Below are 18,265 nucleotides of genomic sequence, written 5' to 3'. Positions count from 1 at the left end.
TGTTACTGCCATCGCTTCCCTGACAGGACATGTGTCACATGAGACAGTGGTATGACTGACACTGTGTGGGATTCCCAGTGACAAGCCAATGATGGGCAACTGTTCATAGCTGCAGTCACATGTCTACTACACATTGTACAGTTGCCATGCGGAATATATATGCATGTGTTGTGCTCCCTCTGCAAATGTAACGATATGTTGTGTTGGGTTGCTGGTGATATCTATGCACACTGTCGTAGGTAATCCTGTATGCTGTTGTCTATCACTAAGTCATATGTGGGTTTAAAATGCAACACCATAGGCTGAATGGGTTGGTAGGTCCCGGCAGATCCCCCTGTCCCACTTCAGCTGACCATGGCACCAGGCACTAGCACATCTGGGGCCCAGCCATTAACATTAACCTCTGTTGGCTCTGCACTACCTTCTGGTGGTACCACCACTGAGGATGGAGCATGTCCCCCTTGGGAGCGGGACCATACAGGTACATATCTGCTGTTGTGCAGTCCCGGACATGTTGCTTAGGTGGCTCCCTAAGGGGTTATGAAGCCAAATACACCAGTTCAAGGGTGGAGTGTTACATTTACAGGGTGATGCTGCCCTTTTTGGACAGCCCCCAGCACTGCCTCCTTTGCAGCTGTGTAGGTGCAGTGGCATTTGCCCATGGCTGGAGACCTCCATCCCACTTTTCCTATTGGCTTTTGAATGCCGAAGACCCACCCCCATCCAAAGTGTACCCCCCACATGTGTCATATACCAACCCTGTATGCTGTCATTTCTGTGCTCCTACCTATCCTCCACGGCCATACCTACACTCCTTCCACAACATCTGACCCTCACCTATGGACACATAAGGCCATTCGGCTCCTAGGACACCATCTGCCCTATACATAGCTGTCCATTACACACATGTGCCCACTGGACAGATGAAACCCTTGTAATATGCATCATAACATACTACTGTTATCCTCACCACTGTCCCTCAAGTGTACGGTCCTGGTATGCACATCACTCCTACATGGTCCAGGTACACATGAGGAGGACGACCCCATTGTACACAAAACACTATCGATCCCTCTATGGTTACCCCATTTACCTTTATCATGATGATGATGTTGCACACAGTACATTGCAGGAGTACTGTTCACACATAATGATTGGACAGGTACTGTTGTGTTAATATACATTACATGCACAGAGTGATATATACGGCCAATGTACAACTATTTGCGTCAATGACTGACACATGTCTGTCTGAGGGAGTCTTGTGATCACATAGAGCAACACCACTACATAATACAGGCATCACTGGTGTTTCCCGTTTCATTCATTTGTAATGTTTTGTTGGCACATGATATGTCCCTGATACATCTCTATATATGTATGTACATATATGCTGGACATAAACACTCACATGTACATCTACATGATGGGATACATTCCTATACTGTTGAATGACTGTGCTGTATGATATCATCTGGTTACAGCCTCTTACGCTCGATTAGCCTCTACATTGCATAACCAATGCAATACTCGCATACTGGTAGCCAAACACACTTACACCCACTCGATCCTGCACTTGCTAATGCACTGGCATTGGTGCTTGCATCTGTCACTCACATCCCTGGGTGTGAGGGAGGACCACAATATTACCTTGTGATGCCTATTACATCGTACTACATGACTACAGTATCGGGATTGGCCACCCATTAGGCGACGGCATCGCGTTTGACTGTACGGAATCAGCGGCCTGTCCAGTGGGCACAATCATATTTGTGTGTACCTCATACAATGTGCTCCCACATTGTGATGCCTATTACATTGGAATACATGAATACAGTATTGGAAACGGCTGCCTATTAGGCGACGGTATGGCGTTTGACTGCACAGAATTAGTGGCCTGTCCGGAAAATCATTCATATTCATGTGTTCCTCTTAGGCATACCTTGTGATGCCTATCACATCGGACTACATGACTACAGTCATAGCCGGCCTTAGGCATAGGTCAACTAAGCGGCAGCCTAGGGCGTCGCTTTAGTGGGGGCACTTTACCAGTATTTATTTGGTGTATGTAGACCAGGATGGGGGCACTGGGTGGTGTGGTGGGGGTTGCCATTGTGCCCTCTGCCTAGGGCACCAGTTGACTTAAGGCCACTCCTGACTACAGTATCGGGAATGGCTGCCCATTAGGCAACCGCATGGCGTTTGACTGTACGAAATCAGCGGCCTGTCCGGTGAATCATTCATAATTGTGTGTTCCTCTTAAAATGTGCTCCCACCTTGTAATGCCTATCACATCAGACTACATGACTACAGTATCGGGAATGGCTGCCCATTAGGTGACGGCATGGTGTTCAACTGTACGGAATCAGTGGCCTGTCCAGTGAATTAATCATATTTGTGTGTTCTGCATGCACTCTGCTCCTGTCTGGCTGATACATGGGAACCGAGACCCTGCATTACAAATGAGTAGTTGGGTTGTGGTAGCCACATCAGTCGGACGGGTCATGCTACCATATACCTATTATAGGTTTGCCACATTCTCAATTGGCCAAGGTAGGACTTTAGGGTTACCACCTGTCCCACTTTGTGAGGGACAGTGCGAAAATAATCAAGACATAGTACATGTCCAGATTACAGGACATTATTATATTCTATGTTTCATTAATAATTGCATACAACATTTATTTTATATATGACACTTCTATATGTTATGTGAAGTAGCATAAGCAATTCAAATGCAACTAGATTAAGCTTTTATTTGTGCAAATAAGTGTAATCTTGTACTATGCACGGCTGTAGGTATGTTTAGTCCTGGAATGTCTGACATTTCTACAGAACATGTCCCACTCTGGCCATTTGGAAAGGTGGCAAGCCTATAGGACCTGTATGTAGAGATGTCAGACTTTGCGGGGCAACACACCCACAGCCAGTAGAAAGGGGTGTACTTCACTGTTTCGCCTAAATAAAAGGTTACTCTTGTAGCATTGTAGTTGCTTATACTGTTACCTATAACATTTAGGTGTTTCAGAGGAACATAATTGTTTATGCTACTACTACAGACAATATAGGTAGTCTTTGCCCTAAATCACAGTACATTTGCCTTAATTACAGTTATTATGCAGGACACAACTGCCCACAGGGGAGTGTCCCTCGCAAAGGTGAACAGGTGGTAACCCCAAACCTATTATTCTATCTATTTTCTAAGGTAGTCGGCAGAACATGCGTTTTCTCTCACTATCAGACCTCTCATATGAATAAACACTGAATTATGGACACTGCATAACGACCTCAGGGACACATTTAGAAGGTTGGTGCTATTAACCTGACATATAGACGAACACAGAGCACATATGTATTCATACACATTGTCTGAGGTGCATGCAGTTTATGACTCTTACATGTTGTCATTATTCATTACGTGTATTCCACCACCTTTCCTCCTAATATCACTAGTTCTAGGATGGTTTAGTTGGGACTGTGTTAAGATTCTGATTCATAATCACGGACGTCCCTGATAATCGGGGACAGTTCAATGATATGATCCCTATGTATTCCCCCAATGGTTTAGGGACTGTCCAGTAGATGTGCTCCTTCAGTTTGGGAGGTATGGGCGTCTGCTATACCCACATCGGAATATTACTTACACCCACGGGGTGGTCCTAATACATGTCTGCCAGCCAACACCTGCACGCCTAGCCCCATAATCGCATACCCATAGTTACCCCACCTGCCACTACTCTACCACACTCATCCTTACTGTGGATGCAGGTGGGATATGAACACACCCCTAAACACTGCCCACTCTCCCCATGTCGGGGAACATGTTGTACGTTGTGTAAATCCATGTGTTATCAGGCTTGCACAACCTACTGTTCTGTGTACAGCTACATCCTGGTCGTAACTGTGTTACTCCCACTGGCTGAAGGCACCACATTTTTGGTGTCCCGCAAGAGATGTCGCTGTCCATGTTTAAAGTGTAGACCTTGTAGATCTCTCCCACTGGTAGTTTCCTGGTGGTGGTCTGGGAAGCAGTGTTGTATTTACCTTTATTGCGTGTCTGTATGTCTCACCGGCCTAGCTGGGGGGGGGGGGGTGGTATGTAGACATTTGTTGAGTGGACCTCCCACCAACATATGCCCGGTTTAATCAAGTTACCCGTAACTGTTGTAACATAACCTAAGTATATATATGTGTATATTTACTGTAACATATATATATATATATATATATATATATATATATATATATATATATATATATATATATATTTACATTAATGTATACAGACATATCTGCATATGTATTCATACATGTATATTCATATCTTGCTGTTATATATATATATATATGTGCGTATATATATATATATATATATATAGAGAGATATATATATATATATATATATATATATATATATATATATATATATATATATATATATATATATATATATATATATATATATATATATATGATTATATATATGTATGATTATATATATGTACATCAGTGTATCAATACATTCCCCGCTCATACGTACTTACACATGCGCAATGGTGTTTATAAGCTTCACCAGCATACTAGTGCCTTATTCATTATAACACCGACACAGGACAGATGTCACTATATGTTCATTTACGGATTACCAATGTAATTGAAATGTGATAGTGTGATTTGACCCATCCCTCTACTGCACAGCCTATTATTCCATGTACTGTCGATGTTTGTATGGGCACATTCCTATTATTTATGTCAACAAATGGAATGCACGTGTTACAGAATTTGTATGTCAACATATATTGTTGTCTGCATGTGAGTATGCATATATACCTATTACGACCTAGCTGACCTCCACGGGGCGGCCCATTAGAACCAGTCCATCCAACCCTGGCATTCCTGAATCCATAATTACATACCCATAGTTACTCACCCCACCCATGTTAAATTTACATGCATAACATCCATTATTCACTTGTTATCGCAGCCATGACACAACTTTACACATTTCCCTCTCCAGAGCTTTTGGGGCCCTACACACATTCTGTCCCACCTCATGTATTCACAGGGTCTCCCGCCATGTATATTTGCACATACATGCCTTTCCTGGGGTTATGGAATACGGCCATTTGCGCTTTCCAATTTTTGAAGGTCCCAGCATGGGACTACATTCCGTCTGTGTGTAAAGTAGACCTAGCATTTCAACGATGTTACTCCCACTGGTAATACCCAGCCTGTGGTGTGAGTAGCAGTGCTCTGCTCACTCCTGGGCAGCTTTTTATGACATATGCTGAAAGCACTTTATAATACCAACATTGCTCTTGATTCCCTTCACATCCCTTGTGTATGCTTTACTGTTACACTGTCCATTCTTTATATATCTATATATAAATATATATATATATATATATATATATATATATATATATATATATATATATATATATATATATGTATTTCTCATGTATGTAGATATATTTCTATACACACATATATGTGTGTGTGTGTGTGTGTGTGTGCATATATATATATATATATATATATATATATATATATATATATATATATATATATATATATATATATATATATATATATATATATATATATATATATATATATGTATATATATATGTGTGTATATATATTACATCTGTACATACAAACATACATTTCCTATGCTGGCAGCTGCTTACACCCGCGCAGATGCACTCGCCTATGCTTACTGTGCATTACATATGTTTACTGTCACTTATTTATGCTTATTTGTGCCTTATACATTATGACAATACCACTTTGATTAAAAGGATCTGGTTAATAGTCCCATGCGATACACACATTCACCTTTACATGTTTAAATGTCGGCTTTACAGCAGAGCAACATTCATTCCACAAGGAAAATGATATGTGCTATTGTTGACCTTGAAAAGTGAATGCCTTTTTGTTAGGCAGATGCTCTAACCACTACACTATTGGTGTTCTGCCTCATTTATATGTATACCCATGGTGCATAGTTACACAAACACACGCCTCATCACTTCACTTACACAGCAGGCATCCATTTACCTGTTGGGAAAAACGCAATACTACACATGCGCCTTTCCCTATTCCCTACTGCTCTGGACTCGTGCCGCATGTTGACTCACTCAGAGGATATTCAGACCTCTACAGCCTATAGTCTTGGCACATACGTGTGTTCGATTGTCAGGGTGTTCATATGGTCTTCCAGGTTTAGGCTTGTCCAACTGGGGATCGGGACTGCCCTGTACCTAGCTGAAAGTCAGACTTAGAAAGGGGAGATCCTTCATTCCACTTTTAATGTCCTACCTGTGGTTGGGGATGCAGAGTTGTCCTCACCTATGGCCATCCTGATATATAACAGCACTAACTATTATGAAGAATTTCCTATATTGTGACCATGTTCATTCTTCATATCTACATATATTTATATATATATATATATATATATATATATATATATATATATATATATATATATATATATATATATATATATATATATATAGTGTGTGTGTGTGTGTGTATCGGTCTGTACATATACACCTACATGCTCATTTACATTTCCCATACCGTTGAATCACTGCCACCTACCGTCACGCATACACACTTGCATACCCGCTTACGTCTCAGGTTGCCACCTTTTCATATGGCCAAAGTGGGCATTTTCGGGACACACATCAGACTTTACAGGCTGACACATACCCACGGTCAGTACAAAGGTTAGAACTTTACTTATTTGCCTAAATTAATGCTTATTCTTGTAGCGGTTTGTTTGCTTAATCTGTTTCTTGTAACTTTGAGTATTTTACATAAATAACTGTTTTATGCAACTGTTACATGAAATATGGGGCATATTTCCTACAATCACAGGACATTTGCCATTGTATTATATTTGGTCTGGACACAACTGCCCAAAAAGGGACTGTCCCTCACAAGGTGGGGCAGGTGAAAACCCTACTTACGTCTGCTTTACAGCTCCTTAAGCACCCTATATCCGACTGCCACTATGCGAATGTGTAAGGTATATATTCCCGATAATGCACATGGGGAGACATGCATCACAGTCAGGTGTTTAATCCCTTGCAAGGTGGGCAGGTGGTAACCCTACTTACGTCTGCTTTAAAGTGCCTTAAGCACCCTATATCCGACTGCCACTATGTGAATGTGTAAGGTATATATTCCCGATAATGCATGTGGGGAGACGTGCATCATGGTCAGGTGTTTAATCCCGGGTCGTAGGTTCTGCAGGACCGGCTGGAGGCTGAGCAGTCTTGTGGACAACTACTGCTCATACAACTTGTGTCCAGATGTATACGGGACTGGACACCATGTCGTGACACCAAGTCTAATGTTTAGAACAGATACACATCCCATGAGGGATATCCAAAAATTGTGGGGACCGATGACCATCTTTGCTTTATGGCTGTAAGGTAGGGTTATACATGCAAGGGATACATAGTTTGCAATCCTGAGAATGCCTAGGGTGAGACTGCCTACTAGATATGGGTAGGGGTCACTATGTGCAGATATGGCCGCGCCTATCTAGCAGCCCGAGTATGGCTGGTTTTGGTGGATGTTCAGGAAGGGGGGGTGTGCTGTGAAGGGGATGATGGGTATTCAATTATGTATCCAGATGTGTTGGGGTTGGATGGCTCAGTTCAGGCCAGACCATTATGTGGGTATGTGCCGGTAACGTTTCTGTACATGTGTATTGCACATTTTAATGTTCACATGTTTGTGAGATTGTATTGCGGATGTGTATATTTGTTCTTTGGTTAACTTCCTGATTCACCCACTGCTGCCTCATAGACCTCCAGTTCACCTATTGTGCATCCAACCCAGTCTCCCCTTGGCAAATTATTACATTACTCATCACCCCCCACCCCCATATTCCATAAACAACATTCATCCCTTCTCTAGTTGATGGCCCATGGCACAGTCAACAGAACACATTGTGTACACTGCATATCTCTGGGACCAATATGGTTGTGAGGTCTACACTAACATTTCAGATCATCCACATGCTGTACTTCACGCATATAGGTACTCACAAATACTCATCTTTCATGACATGGTAGGTAGACCTGGGTAATACCCATTCATCTATGGGCCTTCCCGACAAGGACGACTTGGACCGAGAATGGGCAGATATTGGGCGAATGCTCTGACCATTGGTAGGGTTGCCACCTTTTCATATGATCTGGATGGGACATTTTCATGGCACACATCTGAGTTTACAGGCCAACACATACCCATGGTCATTACAAAAGATAGTACTTTAGTTTCACGCCTACATATAAGCTTTTATTGTTGTAGCGGTGTAGTTGCTTATTCTGTTTCATTTACTTGCTTATTCTGTTTCTTGTAACATATAGATATTTTATATATAGACATACGTACTGTATGGGACTATTACATAACATATGAGACATAATTATGTCCTACTATCGCAGGACATTTCACATTTATTATGATTTTGGTATGGACACATCTGCCTAGAGGGGGACTGTCCCTCACAATGTAGGACAGGTGGTAACCCAAACCATTGAGCTAGGCTTGGCAATTGGCGGCGCACTAACACAATGCGTTTCGCTTCCACTTGATATAACTAGCGACACTACAATGGAATATGGGCATGGGGTTTTAAATATCTTTGGTCGAGGGAGGGGGACTCAATATTCAGCTATGTGCCTTTGCGTTTACTTCTTATTGTGGTGTTCGCAATGATGTCATGTATGCTTTGCATACATTTCAGTATCCATGGACACTGACAGGAGTGATTACTATTAGAGGCAGGCTGTACTAGTCAGCATTTTAGGTTGCGCATATGCAGCCAACATGTTCACGCCTCCGTGCAGCGCTTGGACACACCCCCTACACTCGTACATGTTTCCTATGCACGTGGCCATTACGGCAGTGCACCTTCATTAATATGCATGTGGTGCTGCTGTGCCATCTCTATGCCGCACGGTCAGTGCAAGGCTAACACTGTCCTTGCGCCGAGCTTCATGAATCCTGGGGTTTGTCTTTCTCTCCTGCTGTTAAATAGCATATACAGTTTTGAAAAGTTAGCACATTATCCACAATTTTAACAAATTCAAAGATTTCAGACTTTCCTCATATGTAAAGGTACAAGGCAGCTGTTGATTACTTAGCACAATTAATAATCTCAAATGAAAAACTGAAATGATGGAACATGTTTAATGAAATAAACTTTTTATTTTTGCAGATGACTGCATAGTGCTAAGAGTTTTTTTACTGACTTCATTTCCTTACTTGATCTATTTGGTAAATAAACCAAAACTGAAATATTTCCATCTTTACAGTCAATAACTGTATTAGCAAAGAAAAAAAAATAAAATGAATGCATTTTTCTGCTGTTTGCATGGATCACATCTCATTCTGAATAAATTTTCTTTTTAAAACCATTCTTTTAGTTATGATTTTAGCCTTTGTGTTGTTTGTGAGAAAAATGTAATACATATAGGTACATTGGTTGAAAAAGATAAGTATGCCTCTACCTGACAGGATGTGTGCACTCAAGATGCTTGCCTTCCCCAATCTGAATTAATTGCTCAAACTCATATCTGTCCCTTTTAATTGTGAATTTGATAAGAACAAATTAAGAAGTTTTAGTTTTTATGGGAAGGAGAATTGCAGCAAGACTAACAGTTACAAGAAAGCTCCAGTTCCAAAGGAGTAGGTTTGGGTCTCCCTTACTTGCTCACAATATATTAGTTATGATTTCACACTATAAACATGATGGACCATCCTTGATGGCCTGTATATATCTTTTATTAAATGCAGCAAATGTCATTGTGCTCTTTTGTGGTGCACTCATCCTGTTCATACTAGTTTGAAAGAATGGCATTTTCTAAATCGTAGAGGTTAAACTCTACAAATGGACAGCAGCAGCTATATCTAAACTGAGAGGGGCTTGCATCCTCCTGTGGAACCTTCCTGGCATAAACAGTTGCAGTCAGCATCTACAAAATTTGGGTTTCAAAAGACATATTAGCATTACCAGAATTAAACTCTAGCACTCTAGCTTGGTATTGCTACATTTCTTGGCATATAATGCAGTGTATACCTTTAGCAGCATTTATAGTGTTTCTGTTCTGTCATGGAAGTTACGATAAGGGCACTGCTTGTGAAGGTATCTCCCTGTAGGTACATTTAGATAGGGAAAAAAAAGAAAACAATTGGAATGCTACCTGACCTGTTACTAAAGTAGTTATATGATATGGTTTATTGACTATGCTATGGATTAAACATATACAAAGTGAAACCTAGAGAACTTCATGGACTAATAAACTAACACATATTTCGCAATTGTAAAAAGTAAGTACCCCACATATACAACTATTGCAAAAAAAAAAATGATTGTTTAACAATAATAAAAAATATAACAGACTAAGAATATGAGAATGGACTGTGGATGTGTAATGTTTGGTGTTTTTTTTTCCTGTGTCTGCTGAGTTTAGAAGTTTATGAAAGGAATAGTGACCTATGACAGAACGTGAAATCTAGATATCTTGGTGTAGATTTCCTCTCTTCATGCGTAAGATCTGATGCACAATTAGCTAACCATATGCCTGGTCAGTTTTCCTTCCAATTATTTGTAAATTATTTAATATATGGGCTATGAAAAAATGAAAGCAAAAAATTCCTGATGAAATTTAAAGTATAAACCACACAAATAGGAAATAAGCAACCAACAGTATTCCTAGCGGAAATTATGTGAATTGCTCTAATTTATGAATTTGTCAAAAAACTCTGTTAGGCACTGTTTGAATTAGGAAGGGAAATCTGAAGACAGAATACATTAAAATAAAATAGTGAATATATATATATATATATATATATATATATATATATATATATATATATATATACTTGCTAAAAGCAAAAGAACAAAGAAAGGCATTCCATAGAAATCTTACAAATGCTGGCAGCAAGCATACCATCAGTTAAACCACCTTAAGAAAAATGATGGAAAGCATTATAATATGATTATATATAGTTTAATTAAGTACTCACGAATTGCAATCAACACGATTACTCTGCTGAATATTTTTAAGCAAGAATACCATGAGTTTCAGAAAGATGATTTGGATGGAAACGTTCTGGGACACCAACAACTGAGTATCTGCAACTTTTTTTTTTGAGTTTTTATGTAATGTTATCTTTGTTTTCAGTTTAGGGAATCTTGTCAGTGTTAAGTCATATACATCTGGTTCAAAAAACATGCTCTGGATTAAATTAGATACTTTTCTGAAAACTGTAAGTGAGTCTGCCTCTATATGTCTAATATATGATAAAATTCTATATTTGTTATATTATGCAGTCTTGTGTTCTTATATTTCTGTACCCTGTACAGTCACAATCAACTTCTTTCCCCTGGCTTTTGCGCAGGCTATTCTGAATGACAAGTCATTCCAATGCCCTGTCCCTTTCAAAGCTTTTATAGTAGCTTCTAGCTTATTGTTGACTCAAAAGCCTTCCATCATGAAGACAATGTACAGCATACATTTTTAGATGTGATTTCTTTAGCTTTAGCCATTTAAATACCTAGTACAACATTTGAAAACCTCTCCCTGCTATCTCCAAAATACGAATGCTGTAATTTGTATAAATGCTGCAATAATTTAGGCAGTTATCCTCAAATGCCCTAAGTAACTTTAACAAATATTGCAAGTGCTGATTAATGCCTTAAACAGTCAGTAAGCATATTTCAGCAACTGTCACCATTTCCCTAGATAAGTGCATTTAAATATTTTGATCACTAGAAAACATGTTAGTATTTTCTTGAGAGTTCACACAACGTCTCCCACTGGTCTGTTTTATTAAAGCAGATGCTAAGCTAATTTGAAAAATATTTCAGATTCTGTGTAGCGTGATGTGATGCAAACACTGAGAGCATTTAAAGAAATATAAAATGTAAGGCTTTTAAATAGACTAAGGCATATGTAGTAGCCTTTATAAATGATCACAAAAAGAAATATTCCAAAGTCCCTGAAAATTTAGAAAAATTCTATTGATTGATTTAGTAAAATGGATTTATTTTCACTAGAGACCCAGATAGAAAATCTTCAAAGTCTGCATATGTTAGCAGAATTTAGAATTAGACAGAGGAGAATTATACACAAAAACTAACATATTAGTACAAATTCTGGGCAAAAATCAAGGTATAGCTACACATCCAAATAGTAAAACAGAACATAAATAATTTTTCAACACAGTGAATGATTGTGTGATAAAATAGCTATCATCATGATTAATAATAAGTTGGCATGCTGGAAGTGAGAACAAATATTTATAGTTGTTTACACTAAGAACAACAACAACCGAATGGACAATTCAGTGATCAGAGGAGAGGAAAGGGAAGAGAAATATAAAGTGTAAGAGAAAATGTGCAAGGGTGAGGGCAGGGCAAAATGTGGGAAGTTAAGCAAATGATTCCACAGCTATAAATCCAGAGTGAGCACAGTCATGCAAGAAACTGGCATTTAAAGGATAACTAACAAGGGAATTAGAATCTTATCCTAGAGTTAAAAGTTTATACTAAATACAAGGGCCACCATGATAGTTCTTGGAGATGGCAATGTAGTAATACAATTAAGTTCCTCTGAAAGGTTTAGACTGGACATAACCATATATTAAAGAGTAGTGGAAAAGAATGTCAGGATGACACCAGTGAAACATACCTACAGGAAGAGAGGAATAGAAGGAACGCTCTGGTACCCTCAACCATTGGACATGTAACCCCAAGGCACTCTAGCTTCTGTGTTGTTTGTGAGAAACAATACAATACATATGCAGGACTCTACAACCAGTGTCTCTGTTCAGGAATCATGATCATGTTACTGCATCATCAGTATATGGATAAGAAGCTCAAGAGCAGAGCAACAACCAGTAGTAGTTGAGATGGTTAAAGGCGGTGATAACTACTGGGTAAAGGCTGTGTAAGAAATAAAGATATGGGATCTGCTGTTATCCACCCATATATTCTGGTATGATCCAGTGAGCACCTATAGTAGTGAACCCTTTATTCTTGTTCAGTCTTATCAGGAACCCTTCATTTATGCTGTATATCACCATCACTATGCATAATGTGGCATTGCTGGTGTTCTTTGGAATGAATAACAATGGGCTAAATTTTGCTGAAGTTCACATATGAGCCAGTAGATATTAATAGCATCAACTGATCTTGGCAATGGCTGTTCATGATGTGCTATGCTACCTACAGATGTGACGAAGAACACACTTCTTTGGTCCATGATGCAGATTAATGGCCTCCTTACAGGCTTTGGTCAGTAGTTAGTCTGTCCCAAACTCAGTGCTAGTCACATTTCACTGTGGCCACCTACACGACATTGGTCCTTAATTACAGACATTGATGATAAGTTCTACAACTGCTAGCACAGTTGTTGATGCAGATGTTCATTCAATAACTCCTGGTGATAAAGATGCTTTCCTTTGGCATCTGTGCAGAGTTGAACAGAGGGAGAAGCAGAACATGGAGATAAATCCAGCTCATACCATACCTACCACAACAGATGAGGTAGCACATATCAGTATATTCTGTTAGACAACACTGGTTCTCATGCATGCATGCATGTAATGACCTGATTCCTATCCAGTGATGATTGCCAGGCCTACTAAGAAGCACCTATATTAAAAAAAAAAAAAAAAAAAAAAAAACGATAGCCTGCCTGATGCAACAGTCAATCAGAATGTGTACATGTCAGTTTGCCATTGGATGATAACGTCATTACACAAATAATTTGTGGACTTCATGTTTATACCTCTCAACTGTCCAGACTTTTGCCTCATATTTTTGGTCTGTTCCTCATAAAATATGTAGCTTTCTGGCAAATCAATCAGGACTGAAATCACTAAGTAATGAATCACATTTGAGTTTAAGGCTCAATTTTCTTCACAAAATATAAGTTAATGTAAAACTTGTCATTCTAACAACATTTTAAGTTTATAAGAACAATATTTAAAGACCATCACTATTTTTGGGCCTTGGTACTCAGCATTATGTTTGGCTTTGTCCAGATTTCTTGAGCTAAGACATATTCTATACTGTGTATATATATGTATATATATATATATATATATATATATATATATATATATATATATATATATATATATATATATATATATATATATATATATATATATATATAAATCTAATAATGGTTACGTAAAAATGGATTATGCAAAAAAAAAAAAATCCAAATTTTATTTGTCAATTTTCAGAATATTAACTGAAAAATTTAAAGATCAAGAGGGCAACCATTTTCACTGTTCCAATATGGTTGCCATTTTGGGGTTTGATGCTTTTTGATTAATATTATGTGGATTGAACAAAAATAATTTGATATCATCTAGTGCCAGCACACACACACATGCACATATATATTTTTAATTCTTAACTAGTATACCAGAATATAGCAAAAATATTTGAGGATAGCTATTTTACAATAAAATTCTTATTACTTAATAAAATTCTTGCAGGGCATGGAACAGAACAAGAATAACCATTATCTCTTGTATTTGCTTTAAAATAGAATATTTAGCATAGTTAATTACACAGTGCCTTAGTATGTCCGGTTTTAAAATTAAGTGATAGAAGGCAAGAAAAAATATCTTTACAGTAGTGGACCTTCTATGTGCCCCATTGTTCAAAGAAAGATATTTTAGGATTGTTACTGTTTAAACAGAAGGGCAGAAGGATTAGAGTTCTTGTCTCAAAGAATGCTTTCTGTTTCTTATTTAAATGTGTCTGGTTTATACATTTACACAAAGTGCAGGATGGTGAATGAATGCAATTTAAGAATAAAATAATATCATTTTTGTCACTTGGACATTGGTATTTTTAATTGGCAACATGACAAATGACAAAACACTATAAACCTGACAGTGTATAACTTTATATTACCTTTGTTTACTTTTGCTTGTATAATTTATTTTTGTGTCTCTTAAACTACAGTTATGTTTGTAAATCCTGCATCCACTATAAAACTTAACCAGATCTGTGTCCATACAAATACAATGTTTTTACAAACCTTTACTTTCATTTAAAAAAATTTAACACTCTGGCACAACTAATGTTACAAGTTTCAAATGTGTGCTGGCTCAGCATTTCATATTTCTAGTCAAAACTTTAAGATAAACACTGGCACTGATGTTATGATGAATCATTTTTGAATTGGGCTACCACCTCTCTTAACCCCCCCCCCCCACACACACACACACAAACACATTCTCTCTAAAACCTTTCTAAGAAAAGACTACACTAGTAATGTTAAGATCATATTTTTCTTACGTGGCTGCTGACCTTTACTTGTGCCTCAGCTTTTGATTGAGTTTTAATATTATGATCATTTATTTGTTGGTTGTGTCCTCTTTAACCTATGCCTTCCATTATAAATAGCTGTTCAATTCATTGATGTGTGGATTTCCCTGTTTACTATTATACCAGTCATGGGGTGTTCATGGGTGTCAGCCAATTTTACTAAAATGAATTAAAGGGTTCTTTATACAGCTTTATATCAGTCTTGGAGAAGTAAAGGTATACAAATCTCTGCATTACAAATGTGTTGGATTTGTGGGTTTTTTCCATCTGTGTTTCAACAGTGTAATGAAACATTCTCTTCTACTTATTTATTTAATAGTGAAATCAATACTTACTAATGAAATATTTTCTGTTAAGCAGCTCATCAGTTTGGGAGTTACCAGTATATTTCTACCAGAAGTAGGCATGCAGCTTAGTCAAGGGAATGTTGCTAGGATGGAGTCAGGTATCCTGTGAGGTGACACTTTTTGTTAAGTTATCTTATTAAATGGTCACTTTTTGCTTCTTTATTTCAAGGCTGTGTCTACACCCGGCTGTTCAAGTATTCTCAGCTGTAATTGTATGTAAAATGTATAAAGGAATGGGACTTTATTTACTTTGGATGTACATATATGCAAATAGGACATGAAAGCAATCAACCTATTTAAAATGCTTTGAAAAAGCTTGCTTTCTATTTTTCAGGGCAGTAGCAACACTTAAATAAGCCCATCACAAGATACTGAGGACACTTGCATTATGTCTACTGCCACAAAAAAATCAGTACTGATGTACCATAACAGCACTCTCCTCCCAAATAAAATAATACATGGAAGAACCTGTCACAACCCTACATAGCATTTGATTAAATATACAGTGCAATGAAAAACCACCTTCCTTGGAGCTAATATTTGCAGTGACTACTCTGGGACCCTCAGACATGGCATGCTTAGCTAACTCACCTTGTAACTAGCTTTCATGGCTTTCCAAAGAACTGATCATCAAACACTGGTTAGAGTGAAGCAAATATGATGCTTGCCTTGTGATCGACTGAACTATGTCAGTCAGAATATATTTCATAATACCCTTGCCTATGGATATTTCTAATCTAATATAAACCAGCTTCAGAATCTTAAGCATAAATGGAAATAGTGATCTTTTTGAATACATTGTTGCTTTTTTCCAACCGTTTTAGCAGATTTCTTAACTCCTAACTGGGAAAAGCTGGAATTGCTATTTCAATAAATCGCACAAATCATCAACAAACAAATAACAACCCCATCAAATACTCTTAGTTTCTCTGACCTACACATATGATGATGAGTGAATACCATGCAGGGGATGAGACAACTGTTCCCAATCCCATCTACGGCATTCCAGTCCTGAAATGAAAGTACTTGAACTGTAGGCACTGCTCGTTAAATAAAGATCCTTGGCAAAATTCTCACTTCTTCACAAAATATAAACTCAGGGCAATACAAAACCAAATAAACAGCAATGCCTCATAAATACACAAGTCTTAAAAGAACAATAGCTACTGTTATAGTACTTTAATGATTGTGGTCTACCATTAGTCCAACTTGAAAATGCTACCTATGAAACTGACAAGATCTTCAACTAGTTTCACTCTAGATTTTCTGTATGGGCATGATCTTGGGATACATGATGCATAAGATATTTACAAAATGCGTTGGACATTTATAGTAAAGTTTCAAATACACCATACCCTTATGTTAATAATGTAAATGGCCACAGTGGTAATGCAAACCTATAGTGGCATGGACTGGTAATGGGGCTGCTCTGACACAGTGGCTTCACTGTGGCAGTTTTTTCCAGATATCAGCAAAGAGGCTGAACTTGAAAAATACTAAGATGTGGTTCACAAAGGTTACAACTGTTACAAACGAGAAGTCAGCCCCAGTACATTAGGACCAATGGATATAGGGTCCTTAGTTTTGGATAGAGTTGACAAAAGTTGATTGTGGGTATTTTTTTTTTTTTTTGGTGGGGGGTTGGTTGTTTACATGGGATGAGAGTGCATGGTATTGTTAGAAATAGGTGTTCCTTCACAGATAAAGAACATGTGGTAGTTTTCTTAATGGATGTAACACTAAGTTTGTATTAAGCCCTATGTTTTAAATGGTAGACTTGAAGTTATTGTTTACCCCTGTCAGAGATTCCTTGCGATGTAGAAATGGAGTTTTATTTTAGATGGCAAGCAGGCCATTTTTGTTTTAATTTGTTAATGTAGGCATTCCACCCTAATAGTCTGCTGATACATTTCCCATTGTATTTGGAGAAGATAGCCATGGTCTTAACAATACAACTGTTTTGGGGGGGGTTGTACTGCATAACAACAATTGCACAAATGATGAATGGAACAGACAAATGTGTCACAGGACATCTTCACTAGGGAGGTATATGAGTAGGTAAGGGAGGGCTGGGGTGAAAAGATTTGATGGCCAGGGTAAGCTCTATAGAGGTAGGAGGGCAAGGAAGGGTTAATCTCTAGAGGAATGGAGGGAGCATGTGAAGTAAGCAGAGGTGGGACATAGGGCATTTTGAGTACCAGGAGTCTGTTGGAGTACATATTTTGGCATGATCTTGTTACCCACCCGGCTCACCCATGGTTTTGGAGTTATTGCAATGGTTTTACTTGGGAGGGATGTGTAGGCAGAGAAGAGGGGCAGGCTTGTCCCTCTTCTGTTCCCCCTCTGTTGTGTTTTTGGACTAAGGAAATCTGGAGTGTTGGAAGTGAGAGGGTTGAATGCTGCTTGCACTTGGTGTTGTGATGGAAGTGAGGATTTGGTATGAAGGTGAGCAATTGGACACTGCCTGATGGATTAGAATAAGTCAGCAGGTGGAGGACGCTGCTTTTTCAGGAAGAGTGAGTGGTGGTAC

The sequence above is a fragment of the Protopterus annectens genome, chromosome 8.part1, assembly GCF_019279795.1.
Source record: "Protopterus annectens isolate FY-2018-M chromosome 8.part1, PAN1.0, whole genome shotgun sequence".
Classification (NCBI taxonomy): Eukaryota; Metazoa; Chordata; order Ceratodontiformes; family Protopteridae; genus Protopterus; species Protopterus annectens.
The sequence above is the reverse complement of the archived record's forward strand: the minus strand, read 5'-3'. Positions refer to the sequence as shown.